This window comes from Lotus japonicus, chromosome 4 (genome assembly GCF_012489685.1).
Source record: "Lotus japonicus ecotype B-129 chromosome 4, LjGifu_v1.2".
In the NCBI taxonomy this organism is placed as follows: domain Eukaryota; kingdom Viridiplantae; phylum Streptophyta; class Magnoliopsida; order Fabales; family Fabaceae; genus Lotus; species Lotus japonicus.
Window position 1 is genome coordinate 33,351,742 of NC_080044.1, and position 21,550 is coordinate 33,373,291.

Sequence of the window (21,550 nt, forward strand, 5' to 3'; positions counted from 1 at the left end):
AGGTTCACCCAAGCATTACACTGAAGTTGGGTAGGGGCCACCTTCAGAATGGTTAGTGAAGGTATGAAAAACGATAGAAAGGGGGGGGGGGGTTGAATAACGTTTTACAACTAAAAACTCAATCCACTTGAGATTTAGATAAATCTCTTTGAACACCAAAGATAAGAGTGCAGAGATAAGAGATAAGGAAAGCACACAAATGATTTTATCCTGGTTCACTTGATAAATCCCTCAAGCTAATCCAGTCCACCCGTTAAGGTGATTTCTTCCTTCTTAGAATGAAGGCAATCCACTAATCAGAGTTTTGTTACAACTGCACTTGCTACCTGCAAAGTGACTAACAATACACTGACTTAGCTCTCACTAAGATTCACTCTTTTAGTCTTCTCTAGGATTCGATCAATCTTGATCTCCTAAAGGTAAAACAAACAACTGTTTGAAAGTATTGGGTTTAGAAATAAGTGCTTCTACAAAGTTGATAGTAAACATACTTAGTTCTATTTTAAGAAAGATTTCTAAGAAGATTTTGAATATTTCTTGCGCGTGAGTAAGTTTCTTAGGTGACATCTTTCAATCTTCAGCCTCTTTATATACTCCAAGGATTAGGGTTTGAACGTTGCATGGAGATGCTACCGTTGGAGGGCAGATCAGGAATTTCCAAGTTCTGCTATGGCTGAATCAGTTAGGTAAGGTCGTCAGGAATGGTACAATTGCTTTTGTACTTTGGATAGCGACATGACCTTCAACCTTGTTGACTTCTGATCAGAGGGATGCTTCATCTTGGAACTTGTGAAGCTTGATGATCAGAGTCAGAGGGAAGCTTGGATCCTCTGACCTTTGTACCTCCTGCTTCTGGACTCAAAGGAGAAGTACTTGGTCTTCAGAGCCAGCTTACTCTTGGATTTCAGAGTCTTCACTACTCAGCTTCTGATGCTTCAGAGCTTCTGATCCTTCAGAGCGTCTGATCCTTCAGAGCTTCTAGTGAGCTGAATCCATATCAGAGCTTTGTAATCTTCAGATCTTCTGAAGCTTGAACTACTGTTCAGATTGAACATAGTACGTGCGAAAGCGTTGCAGAGGTTACTCTTTGAGCATTGTGCTTCTGATTTTTGTGAGATAGGTCCAGAGTCTTGGCCTGTCATTTGAACACTCAGAAAACAAAGTTAGAGTACCATAATTGTTCATACTTAATAGTTAACTTGTAATCATCAAAACATAGAGTTGTACTACTAGATCAAAACTTGATCTTACAATCTCCCCCTTTTTGATGATGACAAAACCAAGTATTTTGATGAACAATTCTTAAACAATAAACTGAATTCACTCAGAGTTTAGAGAATAGAGAAAAACTTATCCTGAGGTGAATGGTTTATGTTGCTCATTTTGAATCTAAGTCACAGCTTGATTCTGAGCTTAGCTCCCCCTGAATCTAAGACTTAATGAAAAAAAAAAATACCTAGATTCTGAGCTAAATCATAAGAGTTCAGAGTAAGAATGTATGACATAGATAAGATAAAATAATCAGAGCGCATAAGTATTCAGAGTCATGAGCAGAGTAAAGGTATCAGAGTCAACTAGTATCACTTCAAAGGAAGTGAAAATGTATTCCTTGTATTTGCCCAGTGACACATCTATGGTCATAAAGGTGGAACTCTTAAATTCTCCAAAAGAAAAAGAAATCACACTAAACAGCTTACACATCAATAATTGGGTTATACTCCCCCTTTTTGTCATAAGCAAAAAGCATGGGGTGTGAAAAACTTAGCTTGAAGTACAAGGTACTCCCCCTTAGAGAAGGTCTAAATTTCAAAAGATGGAGAGAAAAAAAAAATTAATGAAAACGTATTTAATTAATGCATATGCAGAAGAGTAAATGAAGAGGTTGAACGTTTACCACCGACCAAGGAATTAAGGCAAACTTCTGTTACCAATATATAAACCTCGAGAAACTGCTTCAGCATTAACTTCTGTAGACTGAACTGAGCGTATAAATAGTGTAACGCCCCGATTTCTCGAGTGTTACACAGTAACTAATTAACCAATTTTCATAAAGAGTTTTTGTTCATTCACTTATGAATCTTGAATTAAATGACAAAAGTTCTAATATTGCGAAACTCTTAAAAACTATACCAAATTAACTTGCGGAATACATAAAAGCCAATGTGAACTCAAATTCATTAAACAGCGGAGATGTATAAAATATTTATCCCAAAAGCTCATCGTCGGATGGGTTCATCTCATTCCAAGGATCGTCGGTCACCTTGGGAAGCTCTTCCTCTGGCTCCAGCTCGGACTCCTCATCATCATGGCTCAACTTCCAGGAAGTCACCGTGTTCGTAGTCAGCACCATCTACCCCCCCCCCATATAACAAATAAACAAGTAGCGCAAGGGTCAGGTCGACAGCAAAATACATAATACTCAATAATCATCACAGATAAATTAAAAATCGATTATGGGTTTTCATCAATGGTTAGTTAGTTAGGCTAACAGATTCCTCACTTCACACAACCACCTCAACACCAATGGCCAAATCACGATCATCCGCAGATGAACAATTCTCGGAGGGGACACACCGTACAACCCTCAATCACGTGGGGACACACCGTACAACCCACAAACACCCTCGCGTGCAAGTAACCGTTTGTCTCTAACGGTACCATCGTTCTCATGGTCCATAGTCATCACTAGACCTATGTTCCAATTACATCACATTTTACTTTTTACTTGCAAACGAGTTATTTCTCTTTCTCTTATATTGAGGCTCTAAGTCAAGTCTTCCTAGAGTCTTTTATTCTCTTCACAAAACTAAGATAGCAACACAACATTCACAGTGCACAAAAGGGAATTACGGCTAGGTGAGCGACCCTTTTGTACAAATAACCAATTAAACAATGTGAAATCATTTAAGAATAGCCATATACATAAAATCATGCATATTATGTCACAACATCACCACAAGGCAAGTACCAAGGCTCATGAAATCAAGCTTAACAGCATATAACTCACAGCATCTCCTAAACACATGTTCCTAACAAAACTTCAAAACATTTTTGCAACTCAACATATTGACAGCAGAAAAAGCTTTCACAAAAACAGAGCCACAAAATGCATCTTTCAACCAAAAATCACGTATGATACCTTTATGGAAAGCTATTTTAAATATCTACAACTATCTAGTTACACACTTGTTCATTTGAGTCCCAGAATTAGGTGATATTAGGCCTTAAAGCTTACTGTCCGGAACAGAAAAGACAGCAGGTGTAACAGTTACTAAAAACGACCTCCAGATCACATTACTAAACCAAAAATTATGATGTTTATACGTCTGGAAAGCTATTTCGAAAATATACAACTTTCATTCTAATCACTTTTTCATTTGACGATCATAAATAGGTGAAAAGGGGCTCTGAAGTCCGCTGTCCAGTACAGGAAACTGGCAGCGAAACTCCCAGCTCTAGTTTAAGCTATAAACCATTTCAGCCCAAGGCTTTAAGCTATGTTCCAGCATTAAAAATCAAATCACATAGGTCTCATATCATAATAGTACAGCAAGCAAACTTCCAACCCAAACCCTCAAGCAAACCCTCAACAATCAAGATTTTTCACAACCAAATATAGCAACAAGTCCCTAACAAACTACCCAAGTCCTAGGACCAGCCCTTACCTAGGTCTTAAAGCTTGAAAACAGAGGAGAATGAAGATGGTTTCTTGCTGTCCCAGTTCCCTTTCTCTCCCCCCTTGCTCTCGGTCTCTCTCTCCCACTTGCGATCTCCTCCTCTCTCGCGTGCGGTTGGCGGAGGTGGCGGCTAGTGCGGCCTCCTCTTCCTCTCTCGTGAGTTCTCTCCTTTCCCTCTCTGTTGTTACATGAAGTATGGAGTAGGGGTGCACTTCTATTTCTGATTGCAAAAGAAAACAAGGGTTTTCTCCTTCCTTTACTCCCTTATCATACACGGCCAACACTTATTTGGGCTAGGGTTTGCTTTTCTCTTAGCCCAAACCCATAGTAACCTTGACCCACTAATCCCTCAACTAATCAGGCCTGATCACACTTAAAACCTGGACCCCTCTTAGTAATTTCACAATTAAACTCGGAATTAAAATAAAACAATTCGCTGGTACTGTACAGCCAGAACCATCGTCTCTAAAACGTGAATATCTCGAGCTACAGAGGTCGGAATGACCTGACTCCAGTTTGAGAATTTTCTTAACTTAAAGGGCTACAAATCTCATGAAGGAAGTGTTCCCAAATGAGGTCGTTAAGACCCTCTAAAAGTTCACACAATGTGACAGCTAAAATCTGTCAAAACTCAAACTTAACCAAAATCTCATTTTATTCAATCGATCATCAAAGCATTACAAAAATAAGGTCTAGGGCCTTACAATACCACCCTCCTTAAAAATTGTTTCGTCCTCGAAACTACTATAGGAATACACACCACGCTTCCATTGCGCCATCGGATATTCCCTACAAATTTCTCAGTCGTCTCGACGCATAGGTTATTTTCCTTAGTCTCATCTTTATGGTTTTCACGTGACATTGCTAGTGGTCTGGTTCCACATCATTTTCACAAAGGGAAACTCTCTCTCTTTAACGTTCCTGTCACAGTCCAACACCAACTATCATTCCTATTACCATTTTCCAATATCAAGTTGATCAGGCTCAATATCTAAAAGATGACAACTAGAAAAATAATTGGTAAGGATGTTCGAGTCACTCTCATTTCACTGTCTATAACCTAGACACTCGTCGTAGAACCTCACGGAACTCTTCCGTTAGAACATGACCCAGACTGCCTCACTGCAGTCACACAAAACAACAAAAGTTTAAGTCAAACAGGTGTTATGCTCATGCCGGTACACGCTGGTCGGCGTCCCGTCCAGGTGATCCAGATGCAACATCAACAGCTTAGACCTGGGAAAACAAACTTTCCAGACACCGAGCTCAAAGGTTCCATCCACCAATTCACTCGTTCGGTAGTTCCATCCACCTCCTAGTCCATTCGACAGTTCCATCCACCATCTGGTTTGTCCGATCTATGGTTCCATCCACCATATACGATCGTTGGTTCCATCCAGCAATCCTGTTTTTCCTGATGGTTCCATCCACCATCTCAGTCTGACCAATGGTTCCATCCACCATCTCATCGACCTTGATGGTTCCATCCACCATTTCGATCGACGCACTCCGTTCACTGGCTCCATCCGCCATCTCATCGACCTTGATGGTTCCATCCACCATCTCGATCGACGCACTCCATTCACTGGCTCCATCCGCCATCTCATCGACCTTGATGGTTCCATCCACCATCTTTGCTAAGTGAGGAAAAATCAAGAGTGTAACACAATCACACAAAACACCACAAAAACGTAAGGAAGACATTGACTCGGTCAGTGTTCTTCCCCACCTCTATGACTTAATAATGTGCATTCAGCACACCAAATCATATCACACACATAAATAAAAAACCATTCACAAAATGAAATAATACCAAATATTATTTATTTTACCAATTCTGACACAAAGTCTCGATGTGGTCAGGCGTATCCCACTTGGAGCGCCCATTCCAACCTCAATCTTTGGTAAGCGACAACCCCTTGATATCTAGCAATCATCTTCAGATAGACCTAGATATCACGCTCGTACTAGGGCACTAGGCGCCAAATCCAAGTCCAATTGATCAACCGTTTATAAGCTAATCATCATCTCAATACCTAACAATCCTTACATCATCTCTTGTATCAGAACTATCCTCATTCAGACCTTAAATCAATCTTTCACTTATCCTTAAGTCAAATTATAGCTTATTTTTAAGTCTGAAATCTCTGCATAACTCATAATTCATTCCCTTGAAGATCAAACCATAAACTGTGCCTCAAGGGACTTAGCCCAACTTTCGCTCCCTAGATTTTAATCTTCAAAGGTTCAACTGCTATCGTCACAACTAAAACCATTAAATCTCTTATTCATACCTGACTCTCAACTCTCAAGGACAATCTTAACCCCTACAGTTTTAATCCAGCTTAGTAAATCTCACTTAGTAATCCTAGCACATTTCTCTGAAATCCATATCAACACTCTCATGTATTCAACTTATGCTAAAACTTTCTTTCTCTAACTTGATCACTATCATACCAATCAACTTCTTAATCTCTCAATCCAATTCTAACAAACTTTAAGTCCTACACAATTAGGACAAGAATTTATGGACTTAAAATCTAAACCTTCATCGAGTTCGCACCAATAATGTCCTCTAACTCTTTAACACTTTTTAGATGAATATTCATTTCTTAGCACTACGACTTCTTCACAAAGGGCTCAAATACCTAACAAACTCATCTCTCAGATTTGACCAACATCTATCAATTCCTATCAACCTTTCTATCATGGTCCATCACCAGCTAAAATTCTGAATATCACCCCCCTTCAATATTAAGTCGATTAGGCTTAATATGTCGAAGATAAAAATTTAGAAAAAAGCACTGGAAAGGTCAATGAGTCCCTATCATCCAGTAGTCTCATAAATTGAGGTCCTATCCAATCGATTCAATTTCTAATACTTCAACCTCAAAAATTATGTACCCTTGACATCTCATCTCTGGAATTCATATGTCATTCCACAAAGATTCATCCTTAGCTTCTACCTTCGCCTTTTGACACGTCAAACACGTTGATACATACTCAACTACTCGTTTTTTTTCATCCCAGGCCACCAGAAATGAAGTTTTAAGTCTTGATACATCTTCGTCATTCCCGGATGAATACTCAATCTACTCTTATGACCCTCATCCAAGATCAACTTCCTCAAAATATCTTGACATAGAGTCAAACACTTAATCTCAAGTATCACGACAATGATACTAATCACAGACATTCTCACAGCCAAGCAAACATCTTAGCAAACAAGTCTACCCAATCTCACCGCGGAAACTTTGAAAACACCTTTATAAAAAAAAAAACACCAACGAGTTCGAAAAATCGTAAGCCCAAAACCCTTAGTGCTCTGGTTTCCCAACCGGAGCTCTGATACCACAATTTAACGCCCCGATTTCTCGAGTGTTACACAGTAACTAATTAACCAATTTTCATAAAGAGTTTTCGTCGATTCACTTATGAATCTTGAATTAAATGACAAAAGTTTTAATATTGCGAAACTCTTAAAAACTATACCAAATTAACTTGCGGAATACATAAAAGCCAATGCGAACACAAATTCATTAAACAACGGAGATGTATAAAATATTTATCCCAAAAGAAACCTTGTTGTAAATTACATTGAATGGAAGGAAAATATCCAACAGAAAGGTAAAGTAAATAGTCCACCGCCCACCCGGTACTCTCAACCCAGAAGAAAAGTACAAGTCACTCAACCCAACCCTAGTCATTCCGGAGCTTGTCCTCCATGAAGCCTTCAAGTCCTCATAGACGCCCCCCTTGACCATTATGGAACTGCCGCTTGGTCCTTGCAGTGAAGCTTCGGAACCTCAGCTCATCGTCGGATGGGTTAATCTCATTCCAAGGATCGTCGGTCACCTTGGGAAGCTCTTCCTCTGGCTCCAGCTCGGACTCCTCGTCATCATGGCTCAACTTCCAGGAAGTCACCGTGTTCGTAGTCAGCACCATCTACCCAGCCCCCCCACATATAACAAATAAACAAGTAGCGCAAGGGTCAGGTCGACAGCAAAATACATAATACTCAATAATCATCACAGATAAATTAAAAATCGATCATGGGTTTTCATCAATGGTTAGTTAGTTAGGCTAACGAATTCCTCACTTCACACAACCACCTCAACACCAATGGCCAAATCACGATCATCCGCAGATGAACAATTCTCGGAGGGGACACACCGTACAACCCTCAATCACGTGGGGACACACCGTACAACCCACAAAATCTCAAGGTGACCGCAGTCAACCAAATCACGTGGGGACACACCGTACAACCCACAAACACCCTCGTGTGCAAGTAACCCTTTGTCTCTAACGGTACCATCGTTCTCATGGTCCATAGTCATCACTAGACCTATGTTCCAATTACATCACATTTTACTTTTTACTTGCAAGCGAGTTATTTCTCTTTCTCTTATATTGAGGCTCTAAGTCAAGTCCTCCTAGAGTCTTTTATTCTCTTCACAAAACTAAGATAGCAACACAACATTCACAGTGCACAAAAGGGAATTACGGTTAGGTGAGCGACCCTTTTGTACAAATAACCAATTAAACAGTGTGAAATCATTTAAGAATAACCATATACATAAAATCATGCATATTATGTCACAACATCACCACAAGGCAAGTACCAAGGCTCATGAAATCAAGCTTAACAGCGTATAACTCACAGCATCTCCTAAACACATGTTCCTAACAAAACTTCAAAACATTTTTGCAACTCAACATATTGATAGCAGAAACAGCTTTCACAAAAACAGAGCCACAGAATGCATCTTTCAACCAAAAATCACGTATGATACCTTTCTGGAAAGCTATTTTAAATATCTACAATTATCTAGTTACACACTTGTTCATTTGAGTCCCAGAATTATGTGATATTAGGCCTTAAAGCTTACTGTCCGGAACAGGAAAGACAGCAGGTGTAACAGTTACTAAAAACGACCTCCCGATCACATTACTAAACCAAAAATTATGATTTTTATACGTATGGAAAGCTATTTCGAAAATATACAACTTTCATTTTAATCACGTTTTCATTTGACGACCCTAAATAGGTGAAAAGGGGCTCTGAAGTCCGCTGTCCAGTACAGGAAACTGGCAGCGAAACTCCCACCTCTAGTTTAAGCTATAAACCATTTCAGCCCAAGGCTTTAAGCTATGTTCCAGCATTAAAAATCAAATCACATAGGTCTCATATCATAATAGTACATCAAGCAAACTTCCAACCCAAACCCTCTCAAGTAAACCCTCAACAATCAAGATTTTTCACAACCAAATATAGCAACAAGTCCCTAACAAACTACCCAAGTCCTAGGACCAGCCCTTACCTTGGTCTTAAAGCTTGAAAACAGAGGAGAATGAAGATGGTTTCTTGCTGTCCAAGTTCCCTTTCTCTCCCCCCTTGCTCTCGGTCTCTCTCTCCCACTCGCGATCTCCTCCTCTCTCGCGTGCGCACGTGCGGTTGGCGGTGGTGGCGGCTAGGGCGGCCTCCTCTTCCTCTCTCGCGAGTTCTCTCCTTTCCCTCTCTGTTGTTACGTGAAGTATGGAGTAGGGGTGCACTTCTATTTCTGATTGCAAAAGAAAACAAGGGTTTTCTCCTTCCTTTACTCCCTTATCATACACGGCCAACACTTATTTGGGCTAGGGTTTGCTTTTCTCTTAGCCCAAACCCATAGTAACCTTGACCCACTAATCCCTCAACTAATCAGGCCTGATCACACTTAAAACCTGGACCCCTCTTAGTAATTTCACAATTAAACTCGGAATTAAAATAAAACAATTCGCTGGTACTGTACAGCCAGAACCACCGTCGCTAAAACGCGAATATCTCGAGCTACAGAGGTCGGAATGACCTGATTCCACTTCGAGAATTTTCTTAACTTAAAGGGATACAACTCTCATGAAGGAAGTGTTCCCAAATGAGACAGCTAAAATCTGTCAAAACTCAAACTTAACCAAAATCTCATTTTATTCAATCGATCATCAAAGCATTACAAAAATAAGGTCTAGGGCCTTACAAATAGCAGTTAAACATATCAGTCTTCACATCTCATTTTCTCTTGATCGTAAAAAATTCAATGGCATCCTTCAGTGCAAGCATCGAGCAGTTGAGAGAGAAAACCTTTGATGAAGATCTCTTCATCAACGTACGCTATCCAGAGGAACCGAGCGTTTATACCCTTACAAACCAGCTATTAGGCATGAGCCTAAGTCCAGAAATGGACAACATCCTTAGGAGCTTCCTCAGATTCGTGGAGGAAATGCAAGTTTGCTTTCAGAAGGAGCTGGAGCTTTATGAGGAAATCAGAGCAATAAAGGCGGCTATGGAGACGGTGGCGGCGGGTCCTCAGAGGCAGGAGCTGCGCCAGAGCTCAGTCCTCTTAGAGTATAGGCAGCATCGTCTGAAGCTTGAGAAAGCAACGATGCGAAGGCAGTGTAGAGAAATGATGAAAAATCCTCCCTTTTAATGTAACAATGTTTGTATGCAATTTCTTATTAATAAAAAAATTTGGTTGGTGGTTAATGAGTATGCATGAAATAAATTTTATGATGAACAAGTATTATGCAACACATAATGAAGAGGATAAAATAATAACACGAGAATAGATAAAGAAACCAGGTTCAAAACAAATAGACGGGAAAAAGAAAAACATAATACAGGAAAATAAACAACAACGATAAAACAGGAGAGAGGAGAGTTCATAAAACTAGGGTTTAGGTGTCCTCCGAAGCAGTTCTGTGCACATATCTTTCAAACTCTGAAGTAGAACTTCATGAGAGTTGAGCCTTTGTTCAATGATATCAATCCTTGAATCTGACTGAGGTTGAGCAGACGTTGCAGCGACATCAGAGTGAGGAACTCGAGCAGATGTGGAAGCAACATCAGTAGTTGGAACAATTCTAAGTGCTTCATTTCTGAGTACCTCAGCTTCAGCTTGTAATAATGTTGCTTGTTCCAGAGCTTGCAACCTTGCAGCTTCACGTTGTTCTGCCTCAATCCGTGCAGCTTCTTCTTCTTGTTCTTTCTTCCTTCTGGTTTCTTCAATAACACAATAGAGCTGTTCTCTCATCAGTTGTTCATTTAGAGCTTCTCGGCGTTTGAGGCGTTGAGTGGCAGCTTCAACACACTTATCCTATTCAGCATTTAGGAAACCAACCATCACCGGAACTTGGTCAACCATCCAAGAGCACAAACGATCCCAATCCTCAACAACCATGCCTGGATGCTCACTCAGGTCAGTGCGACCATGCACATTGCAAACCTTTAAAGATGCTTCATGATGAAATGAGTTGATGCAATCAAGGAGGGTGGTTGGTCCAGAGTAGGTGTAGGGAACAAGGGAGAGGTTTGGTTCAGGTGATGAAGAGTGGTTGCTACTTGCTACCTCAGAGGGAGAGCCAACCTGCAGAGTCTGATGTGCAAACGTGTTGGTCTCAGGGTGTTGATGAGAGGTTTCAGTCTCAGGGTTTGGTGATTTGTCTGAAGAATGGTTTGAGACTGATTCAGCATTTTCTGGAAGAGAGTTTTGAGGAGGAGGAGGTGGAGGAGGCATTGAGGCCAGAGGTACTGCTTGGATTGGGAAATCCGAAGCAACCAGAGGTTCTGGCCTTGGTCAAGGGTAGCGGTTTGGACTAGGAACAGTTATGAAATGTGCAGGAATTTCAGAAATCATTGTTCTTGCAATCTGAAAGAATTTGCGATTGGCTTCAGATTCATTTGAGGGAGAAGAGAAAGGAACATTGGTAGGAAAGGAAACAGAGGGACCAGGAGAGAGAATTTCACGTTCAGAGTGAGTGTGTGTATGAGGTTCAGAGGTGGTTTTATCAGAGACCTGTGTTTCAATGATTTGTGGTTCAGAGGCTTCTGGATTGTATGGAAGGATAATAGGTGAGGTGGAAGCAGAGGGTTTGTTGGCTTGGAGCATCTTCCAGAGGGGTTCTTCCTCAATGGAAGGTTGGAAGAATGAGGCCCTAGGGGGTGAAGGAGGAGAGGTTGATTGATTGATTGGTGTGGGTTCAGGATTGGTTTGATCTTGAATTGCATCAAGCAAATTAAAATCATCATCTGAAAGAACAACAAACTTACTTGAAGCTCTAGCTGCAGATCTTGTGACTCTGGTAGAGGGTGCAGGTCTAGCAGCCTCCTGAGTTGGTTGCAGATGAGTGACTTGAGTCACAACCCTGACCTTCTTGGCCTTCTTCTGAGGCGGTGGTTCATCATCATCATGGTCATCACCATCAGAGGGATCATTCTCCTCAGAGGCTTCAACTTGCTTTCTCTTGCTCTTCCTCTTCCTGGGAGATTCAAAATCAGGAGGATCGAGGAGGGTCCTGAAGAATTCATCCACATCAATTTCAAAGCCTTGCCGTCTCAAATCATCAAGGTAGATTCTAATTGCCTCTGGGTCATCAGCCTTGGACCAGAGGGGGTAGTCCTTCAGATGAGTTCTTCTTCTTGGTCTTGCATCAACAACTTTGACCTCAGCCTTTGTCTCTATCAGGCCCATTCTCTTCATGGAAGTAGGAGTGAAGACATCCCTAGTAATTGTTGTCAAGTCTTCAGTGCATCCTAATTGTCGCATATCCTTTATCAGTTTGCTCTCAATGAAGAAGTCAGAAATCAATCTTCTAAATGGTATGTATTTGATTGCAGACTTGGGTGAAGCAGTGGTTCGTGACTTCTTGATGCACTCCTTCAGATAGGAGAAGAGAAAGTAGGGCAGACAGACTTTGTGGTGCTCCTTGATGAAGAAGAGTAACACCTTCTGGGTAAAGTTGATGTAATCTGGAGAGCTTCCCTTTGACCTTTGATTTATGCAGTTTAGCAGAATCTTGTGCCAGATTCTCAAATCAGGATGAAGATCCTTGGTCTTGCAGTCATTTTTTCCTAGCTTCCATGTAGAGTATAGAGCCATGTTGACTGCCTCTTTGGTCTTTAGTTTGACCTTTGATTCCTGCAACTGGAATCTGTAGCCTTTGCTTGTTTCTGCACCCAGAAGTTTTGCAAACGACTTCTCAGTAATAATGATCCTCTTCCCCAGAACAAATGACACCACTTGATGCTCATTGCAATCAGCGTGCTTCCAGAATTCCTTCACGAGTTTGTCATAAACGGGACCATGGAGTCTTTGGAAGTACCTTTCCCAGCCTTGAGCTTGAGCTTCAGGACGAAGATCAACTCCATTGTCAGCAATATTGTCGAGGTCGAATCTCCATTCAACAAGAACTTGGAGATCTTCTGGAGGGAAGACGCAGGTAACTGCACATCTTCTTTGAGAAAGGGGAACAACATCTTCTGCGTCTTGGACTTGTGCTTGAACAACCTCAGTCGATCTGGGACGTAGAGCAGGACCCACTTGCCCTGTGGGAAGACCCACAACCATTCTGGGAAAAAACTCTTCCATCGGCGGAATCAGATCGCTCACCGGAGTCAGCTCTTTCAGAATTTGCCATTGTTGAAGGTAGAAGGTTTGGGTAGAATAGAGATGAGAGATTGCGAGAGAGAATCGAGGAAAACAAGGATTTTGCAAATAGGAGAGAGAAGCAAAAACGTGAATGATGGAGATCGTGTGTGCGTAGTGGTTTTAGAAAGTAACCGTTGTTGATTGTAAAAGCAAAAGTAAAATCAACGGTTGAAAATTAAGGACATCATTATGAACAATTATTACACACATCACACGGTGGAGATAAAGCACATCAACACTCATTACAACAGATTGTCAGCACGGGCACAAGGAACGATGTATCAAAGTAACTGACACACGCTTACTGTCTTATCTCAGAGTAAGTATCATAGTTAGAGGTTCTGATCCATATTCAGATTTTTCAGTATAAATTTAAATCTATCTTCTGCTAAGGGCTTTGTGAAGATATCTTCCCATTGATGGTCAATATCAATAAACTTCAGAAGAAGTACGCCCTTCTGAACATAATCTCTAATAAAGTGATACTTTACCTCAATGTGTTTAGCCCTTGAGTGTAAGATTGGATTCTTACTAAGTGAAATTGCAGCAGTGTTATCACAATGGATTGGAATGTTGCTCTCAAGGATTTGAAAATCCTATAGCTGATGTTTCATCCAGAGCATCTGAGTACTACAAATAGCTGCTGAGATATATTCTGCCTCTGCAGTGGATAGTGCAATAGTAGACTGTCTCTTGCTTGCCCATGAGGCTAGGTTACTTCCCAGAAATTGACAATTTCCAGAAGTACTCTTTCTTTCAGTTCTATCTCCAGCATAATCAGCATCACAATAACCTGAAAGCTTATACTCTGATGTTTTCTTATACATCAAGCCGAGGTTAGTGGTACCTTTCAGATATCTGAGAATTCTCTTAACCGCAATTAAGTGGGTTTCTCTAGGATCTGATTGCAAACTGTAACGCCCAGATTTCTCAAACGTCAAGTAATTACCAAAATTTCGCAAATAATTTTCGCCGATTCATTTACTCTTCTTTATTTACTGATAAGGGTTCATTTTTCCTTTTTAGAAAACTCTTTATTATCACGTCTCCAGAAAACTTCTTTATCCTAACTCCGACGAAAGAACAATAAATATAAACAGCGGAATAATAATGATAACTTGAAATAAGGTCATAATCAACGTCGCGCATTAAATGACATCATCATAAAACAACCGTAGAAAATAATGTCGTGGCCACACCCATGTGTGGAAAAAACCACTGTGAAAGTAATCCGGTTACATAAAATAGCCAATTGCCTCCTCAAGTTTAGCAAAATAAGAAAATAAATAAATAAATGAAGTTCCAAGGACAGATATGCGCTCTCACTGGGACCCCCATGCACTCACTGCCCCTCTTGCCCCGCAGAGTCCTTCTTCGGAACCTCGACCTCGCCACCCCGTGCTTTCTTCCTCGACCTTGGACCAACCTTCGTGTTGAATATCCAACGGGCACCACCACCATAAGGACGTCGCTTCGTTCCAGCATCCGCGTTCACTGAAGCGACGGACTCTTCACTATCCTCGTGCTTAACCGGTGACACTCGTGATTCTTCATCCTTGGGTTGAAGGAACCTCGCTGGCGGGTATGGCATGTCATAGATCCCTCCCCGAATCATCTGACTCTCCACTATGTTGCCGTTCTCGTCCTCCCCAATGATGCACACATCTCCGACATAGATCTTCCGAATCCCCGAGGTGTCGGTCCCCCAGGCTTCGTCATCGTACTGGTCCTCAAGTTTCATGGTCCACCGATGGACAAGTGCCATCATCGTCGTTCTCCTCATCTACCCCCCCCCCCTCCCCCAAATAAACACATAGCAAACAAGAAAGGGTCAGGTCAAATAGAAAAACAATAACAAATCACAGTAAGGAACAATATATTTATATATATAACATATCTCTTATGGAAAGTTTCAAGTTAATTAGTCAATGCTAACGGATTCCTCACTTCACACAACCCACCAAAACTCCTTGGCCAAACGAGTGCGTCCGCAGAGGCACCATTCTCAGAGGGGGACTCACCGTCCAAGACCTCAATCACGTGGATCCACAGTATCCACAAAACACATCACGTGCGTCCGCAGAGGCACATTTCTCAAGAAAATCTCCCTCGCGTGCAAGGTACCATCGTTCTCATGGTCCATAGTCCACTCTAGACCTATGTCCATCTCAAATCTCATCATTAAAATTACACTTGCATGCGAGTTATGTCTCATTCTCTTTTAAGTTTGGCTCTATGGTTATCCTAGAGTCTTATTAAATCTTGTCTCAACTATGTTAGCACAATATCACATTCACAATGAATAAAGGGAATTACGGCTAGGTGAGCGACCCCTTATTCAATTAATTAATAAACACAATAATTTGCTTAAGAAATATCATGAATATAAATCTCATGCATCTCAACACATAATTCATAGCAATTCCATTAATCATAGCATCATGTGAACTTGTGCATAAATCGGAAGAAAGAATTTCACCCAAAACCCTTAAAAGAGTCTCGGCCATTTTTTTTTAAAAGACAGCAGGAACAGCGCTCACTAAAATCGACCTACAGAGCGCGTTTCTCAACCAAAAGTTTCGCTATACACATGTCTGGAAAGATAATTCAAAATCCCACATCTTTCTTGTTTACCACTTTTTCATCTAAAGACCGGAAATAAGTGATATCGGGCCATGAAGTGCGCTGTCCAGTGCAGAAAACTGGCAGGGTCACTTCTGCCCTAAGTTAAAATTTTGGAGATGCAAGTACACGGTTTCAAAGCCATTTTCCAGCAACTAAAACATTTTATAATCATGTGGAATCATCCATAGAAAAGATTTCAGAACCTAACACATCTCAAACATCATGTTGGACAATTAAGTTTCATGTCAAACTTAGCAAGTATTGCATGGGATCTTCACAAAGCATCAAGAACTAAAGCAAGAATAGCATATGGAATAACACATGGCTCATGGAAAATCCAGTAAGAACATGATCATAAGAAGAATCCAGCAAGTTAATCCCAATATCCAACCCTCATGCAAAACCCTCCAACACAAACCTTTCATATCAAGTCATGGCAAACAATTTCCTAATGAAGCTACCCATCCTAGACCAGCCCTTACCTTGAGGGTGATCTGAATATAGAGGAAGTAAGGTTCAGAAAGTCGACTCCCCTTGCTGTCCAATGTTCTCTCCACGCGTTCCTCTTCCTTTCCCTCTCCCGCTCGCGTCGCACTCTCTCTCGCAGTCGCTCCCTCCTCCTCTCTTGCTGGCGGCGGCCGGCGGTGGTTGGGTGGGTGCTGGGGTGGCAGCCGGTGATGGTGAGGAGATGGTGATGATGGCTCTCTATAGTGTTTGGTGTTTCACGTGTTTTGTTTTCTGTTTTGCACAGTAGGAAAAAAAAAAAAAAAAGAGAAATAGGATTTCCCCCCTTTTGTTAGTGTGGCTAGGGTTTTCATAACCATAGCTCCCTCTTTTGCAATCCAAACACACTTGGCCCACTAAGCTTCCTCTTAATCTTCTGATTATGATCTCCTGAGCCCACTAATCAGCCCAATTAACACATTAAACAAGGCTTTAACCCAAAGTTTTAAATTAGAGTTCGCAAGGTCTGGACAGTTGGACCTTTGTCCATTAAATCACAAATATCTGGAGCTACAGATATCGGATTAACGCGAAACCACTTGGAGAATTTACGTAACTTAAAGGGCTACAACTCTCATGAAGGAAGTTTTCCTAAATGAGGTCGTTAAGACACTCTAAAAATTTACACAAGTTGACAGGAGGAATCTGTCAACCTTCAAACTTAACTTAAAAATTCATTTTATTCAAAGTTTTGCATAAATGGCACTAAGACAAGTCTAGGGCCTTACAATACCACCCCCCTTAAAATAGTTTCGCCCTCGAAACTTAAGGGTTTACAAATAACTTAGGATGTGACCCCCGCATCTTATCCTCTAACTCCCAAGTTGTGTCGCCGGTCGCTTGATTCCATACGACCTTCACTAAAGGCACCTCCTTGTTCCTCAGGCTCTTTATGCTTCGGTCGACGATCTTGACGGGTGGCATCTCTATCGTCAGATCATCCTTCAACTGAATATCGTCTGGCGCAATCACATGCGAATCATCCGCCATGTACTTCCGCAATTGCGACACATGAAGAACATCGTGGATGTTGGATAGGAACGGTGGTAAGGCGATCCTATACGCCACCGGTCCAACTCGCTCCGTAATCTGGTACGGCCCAATAAACCTCGGAGTAAGCTTCTTGGACTTGATTGCCCTTCCGACACCTGTCATCGGGGTAACCCGCAAGAAGACATGGTCTCCGGCTTGAAACTCTAGCTCCTTCCGCCGGTTGTCGGCGTAACTCTTTTGGCGAGTCTGCGATGTCCTCATCTTCTCTTGAATTCGCCTGACCTCCTCGGTGGTCTGCTGTACCAATTCCGGGCCAATCACCAAGTTTTCTCCATCTTGATGCCAGTACAAAGGCGTACGACACCTCCGACCGTACAAAGCTTCGTAAGGTGCCATACCTATGCTCGCATGGAAGCTATTGTTGTAGGTGAATTCGATCAATGGCAACATCTCATCCCAACTGCCTTTGTGGTCCAACACGCAAGCCCTTAGCAAATCTTCCAGCGACTGGATTGTCCTCTCTGTCTGTCCATCGGTTTGCGGATGGTAGGCAGAGCTCAATCTCAATTTAGTTCCGAGGGCCTGCTGCAAAGCTCCCCAAAAGTGAGAGGTAAACCTCGGATCTCTGTCTGACACGATGCTGGTCGGCACACCATGCAGACGCACAACCTCGGCCACATAAATCTCCGCCAATTTCTCCACCTTGTACTTCAGGTTGATCGGGATAAAATGAGCGGTCTTTGTCAAACGATCAACAACAACCCAAATTGCATCGAATCTCCGTCAAGTTAAAGGTAGAGCTGTCACAAAATCCATGGAAATACTGTCCCATTTCCACTCTGGAACATCTAACGGTTGCAGCTTCCCTGCAGGTTTCTGATGCTCTACTTTCGCCTTTTGACAAGTCAAGCAAGTAGAAACATACTCAGCGACTTGTTTCTTCATCCCAGGCCACCAGAAGTGAAGTTTCAAATCCTGATACATCTTGTTCATTCCGGGATGGATACTCAATCTACTCTTGTGCCCTTCATCCAAGATCAGTTTCCTCATTTCTGCATCGTTAGGCACACAAATTCGTCCCTTGCAACGTAAAATGTTGTCGTTTCCAATAGAAAATTCTGGTGCTTTACCTTGAGTCACAAGGTTTCGCCACTCAGCTATCCCTTCATCAGTCTCTTGTCTAAACTTTATCTCTTCCAAGAGTCCACTTGACACCGTCACCATTCCAAAACTCAATCTTCCTGGTGCGAGCTTAACGTCCAAGCTCAGGTCTGAGAAAGCCTCCAACAGTTCTAACTCCTTGCCATCATTGAGGACACATGTATAGCCTTCCGACTGAGAGCGTCAGCTACAACATTACTTTTCCCCGGATGATACTGTAGAGCGAACTCATAGTCTTGTAGTAATTCCATCCACCTTCGCTGTCTCATGTTCAGATCCTTTTGATCAAATAAGTACTTCAAGCTCTTATGATCATTGTAGATCGTGAACGTACTGCCATAGAGATAGTGTCTCCAAATCTTGAGAGCATAAACTATAGCAGCTAACTCCAAATCGTGTGTGGGGTAGTTCTTCTCATGAGTCTTCAACTGCCTTGAAGCATAGGCAATTGCCTTCTTGTCCTGCATCATCACGCATCCCAACCCGTTGTGTGCGCATCACAATACACATCATAAGGTTCTCCTTCTTTGGGTAAAGCTAGTATGGGAGCGGTAGTCAATCGCTTCTTCAACTCCTGAAAACTAGCCTCACATTTCTCCGTCCACGCAAAAGGTTGATTCTTCTTTGTCAACTGAGTCAACGGAGAAGTCAACTTTGCGTAGTCCTTGACGAATCTCCTATAATAGCCAGCGAGTCCAACAAAACTCCTGATGTCACCTGCTGTCTTGGGTTGCTCCCATGACAGAATCGTCTCGATCTTGCTAGGGTCTACAGCCACACCCTGACTAGATATGACATGACCCAAGAATTTCACCTCTTCCATCCAGAACTCACACTTTGAGCCATTAGCATACAGCTGCTTCTCCCGCAATACGCCCAACACCTGGCGCAAATGCCCTTCATGCTCCTCTCTACTCTTCGAGTAGATCAAAATGTCATCAATGAACACTACCACGAACTTGTCCAGAAATGGTCTGAACACTCTGTTCATGTAGTCCATAAACACTGCGGGTGCATTAGTAACTCCGAACGGCATCACCAGGTACTCATAATGCCCGTATCGAGTTCTGAACGCTGTCTTCTGGATGTCAGATTCCTTGACTCGAATCTGATGGTATCCTGACTTTAGATCTATCTTCGAGAAAATCACCACTCCTCGAAGTTGATCCATTAGGTCGTCTATCCGAGGCATCGGATAACGGTTCTTCACTGTCACCTTATTCAGCTGTCGGTAATCTACACACAATCTGGACTTCCCATCCTTCTTCTTTACCAACAGCACAGGTGCACCCCATGGCGATACACTAGGTCGAATGAATCCCTTTGAGGATAAATCATCCAACTGCTTTGCCAATTCTGCCAACTCCGCTGGGGCCATACGATAAGGTGCCATTGATATTGGTCCAGTACCGGGCACAATGTCAATAGAGAACTCTGTCTCTCTGACTGGTGGCAAACCGGGTACATCTTCTGGGAACACATCGTCATACTCCTGTACCACCAAGGTATTGCGCACATCACCATCGTGTTTCGCCTCGGCAATGATAGAGTTCACATATGCCGGTGAACCCTTCCCCAAGTTGTACGAATTTAAGTAATCCGTAACGCCGGGATCTGGGAATACTACAGCCTTGTTAGCACAATCTAAGAGCACGTGATATTGCGCTAACCAATCCATTCCCAAAATCACATCCATCTCCTTGAGCCCTAAACAGACGAGGTTCGCAAAGAACTTCCGATCCTCGTAAATCAAAGGACATTGCAAGCATGTCGTGCGTGTAACTAATCGATCGGCGGCAGGGGTTGTCACCACCAGATCGAAGGGTAGGTCAGCAGTCAGTAACCCCAATCTCTTCGCACAATCCTCCGCAATGAATGAGTGCGTAGCACCCGAATCAAATAAAACCATCAGTGATGTTCCAGCAATAAGACACGTACCCTGGATAAGGTCATCAGTAACAGCAGCCTGCTCGCCTGAAATAGCAAAGACACGACCTGGAGCAGATGGTCGTCTCCCTCTGGCGGTATTCAGCACTAGTTTTGTCTTAGCAGCACTTGGGCAGTTTCTCTCCACGTGTCCTGGCTTCCGGCACCTCCGACACACAATCCCCTTGCCACATTCGTTGGCGTAGTGTCCTTTCTCATTGCACTTGTAGCAGGTCACATCTTCCTTTGAAACAGGGGCTGCTCCCCTCACAGTATTTGGCACTTGGGCGACTGGGCGCTGGTAAGGCTTCCTCATTGGCGCCTTGCCCTTATCCAACTTCCCTACTGATCTCTGCCCACTGAATCTTCCCGGCTAGTTCTGTCCCGGGCGCATTGGTACTCCACTCTCTGTACGGCCTCTCTGTCGGTTCTCCATAGCCTCAACTTCACGAGCCTTCTCAACCAGCTGTTGGTAGACTCTGATTCCCAAAGGCCTCACAGCCTTCTCAATCTCATTCCTCAGTCCTCGCATAAAACGGTTACACAGGTAGGCTTCATCCACCTGATTCTGGAAAAAGCGGAAATGTCTGGATAGGGTCTCCAAACGAGCAGCATACTCCCCTACTGTCATAGCCCCTTGCCTCAAGCTGAGGAACTTGTTCTCCATCTCTTCCCTTGCTGTCTCAGGGAAGTATTTGTCCATGAAAGCCTTCTTGAAGGACTCCCAATTAATGGCTTTCTGGTTGGCCGTCATCAACTGCTTCGCACTTCGCCACCAGTATTCAGCATCACCTTTCAGCATGAAAGTTGCCAGGTTAACCTTCTCGGCATCCGGAGTATGGAGAGCCTCAAAAATCTTCTCCGTATCCTGAACCCAAAGATCAGCCTTCTCAGGTTCAGCTTCGCCCTGAAACTTGGGCGGTGCATGTCGGTTGAAATCCGTCCTCATACGGATCTGTTCTTGGGCCAATTCTCTCTCGGCCCGCTGAGCTCTCCTAGCATCTTCTTCAGCTCTTCTATTATTCTCTTCAGCCTCCCTTTGTGCCTGGGCTGTCGTCTGAGTCGTAGCTGTAAGACCTGGATTTTCAGAACAAGCTAGTTTCCGACTCACGCGTAGAATCAGTGTAAGCGTGACAGGAGTTTGATATTTGAGGAAGATTAATGAAGAAGAAAGTTCAGGAATTGCTTGAGGAATGTTGCGTA

General features: G+C 42.6%; 1 long non-coding RNA gene and 1 pseudogene across 1 annotated transcript; one reads left to right on the forward strand and one right to left on the reverse strand.

Annotated features, from left to right (window-relative positions):
- Nucleotides 1–21,550, forward strand: part of LOC130712649 (peptide chain release factor PrfB2, chloroplastic-like) — a 77,325-nt pseudogene that overhangs the window by 11,110 nt on the left and 44,665 nt on the right.
- Nucleotides 2,126–3,894, reverse strand: LOC130715885 (uncharacterized). The gene is made up of 2 exons (XR_009011804.1): nucleotides 3,666–3,894; nucleotides 2,126–2,350 (listed from the first exon to the last, which is right to left on the reverse strand). It is a non-coding gene; the product is annotated as an uncharacterized LOC130715885 (long non-coding RNA).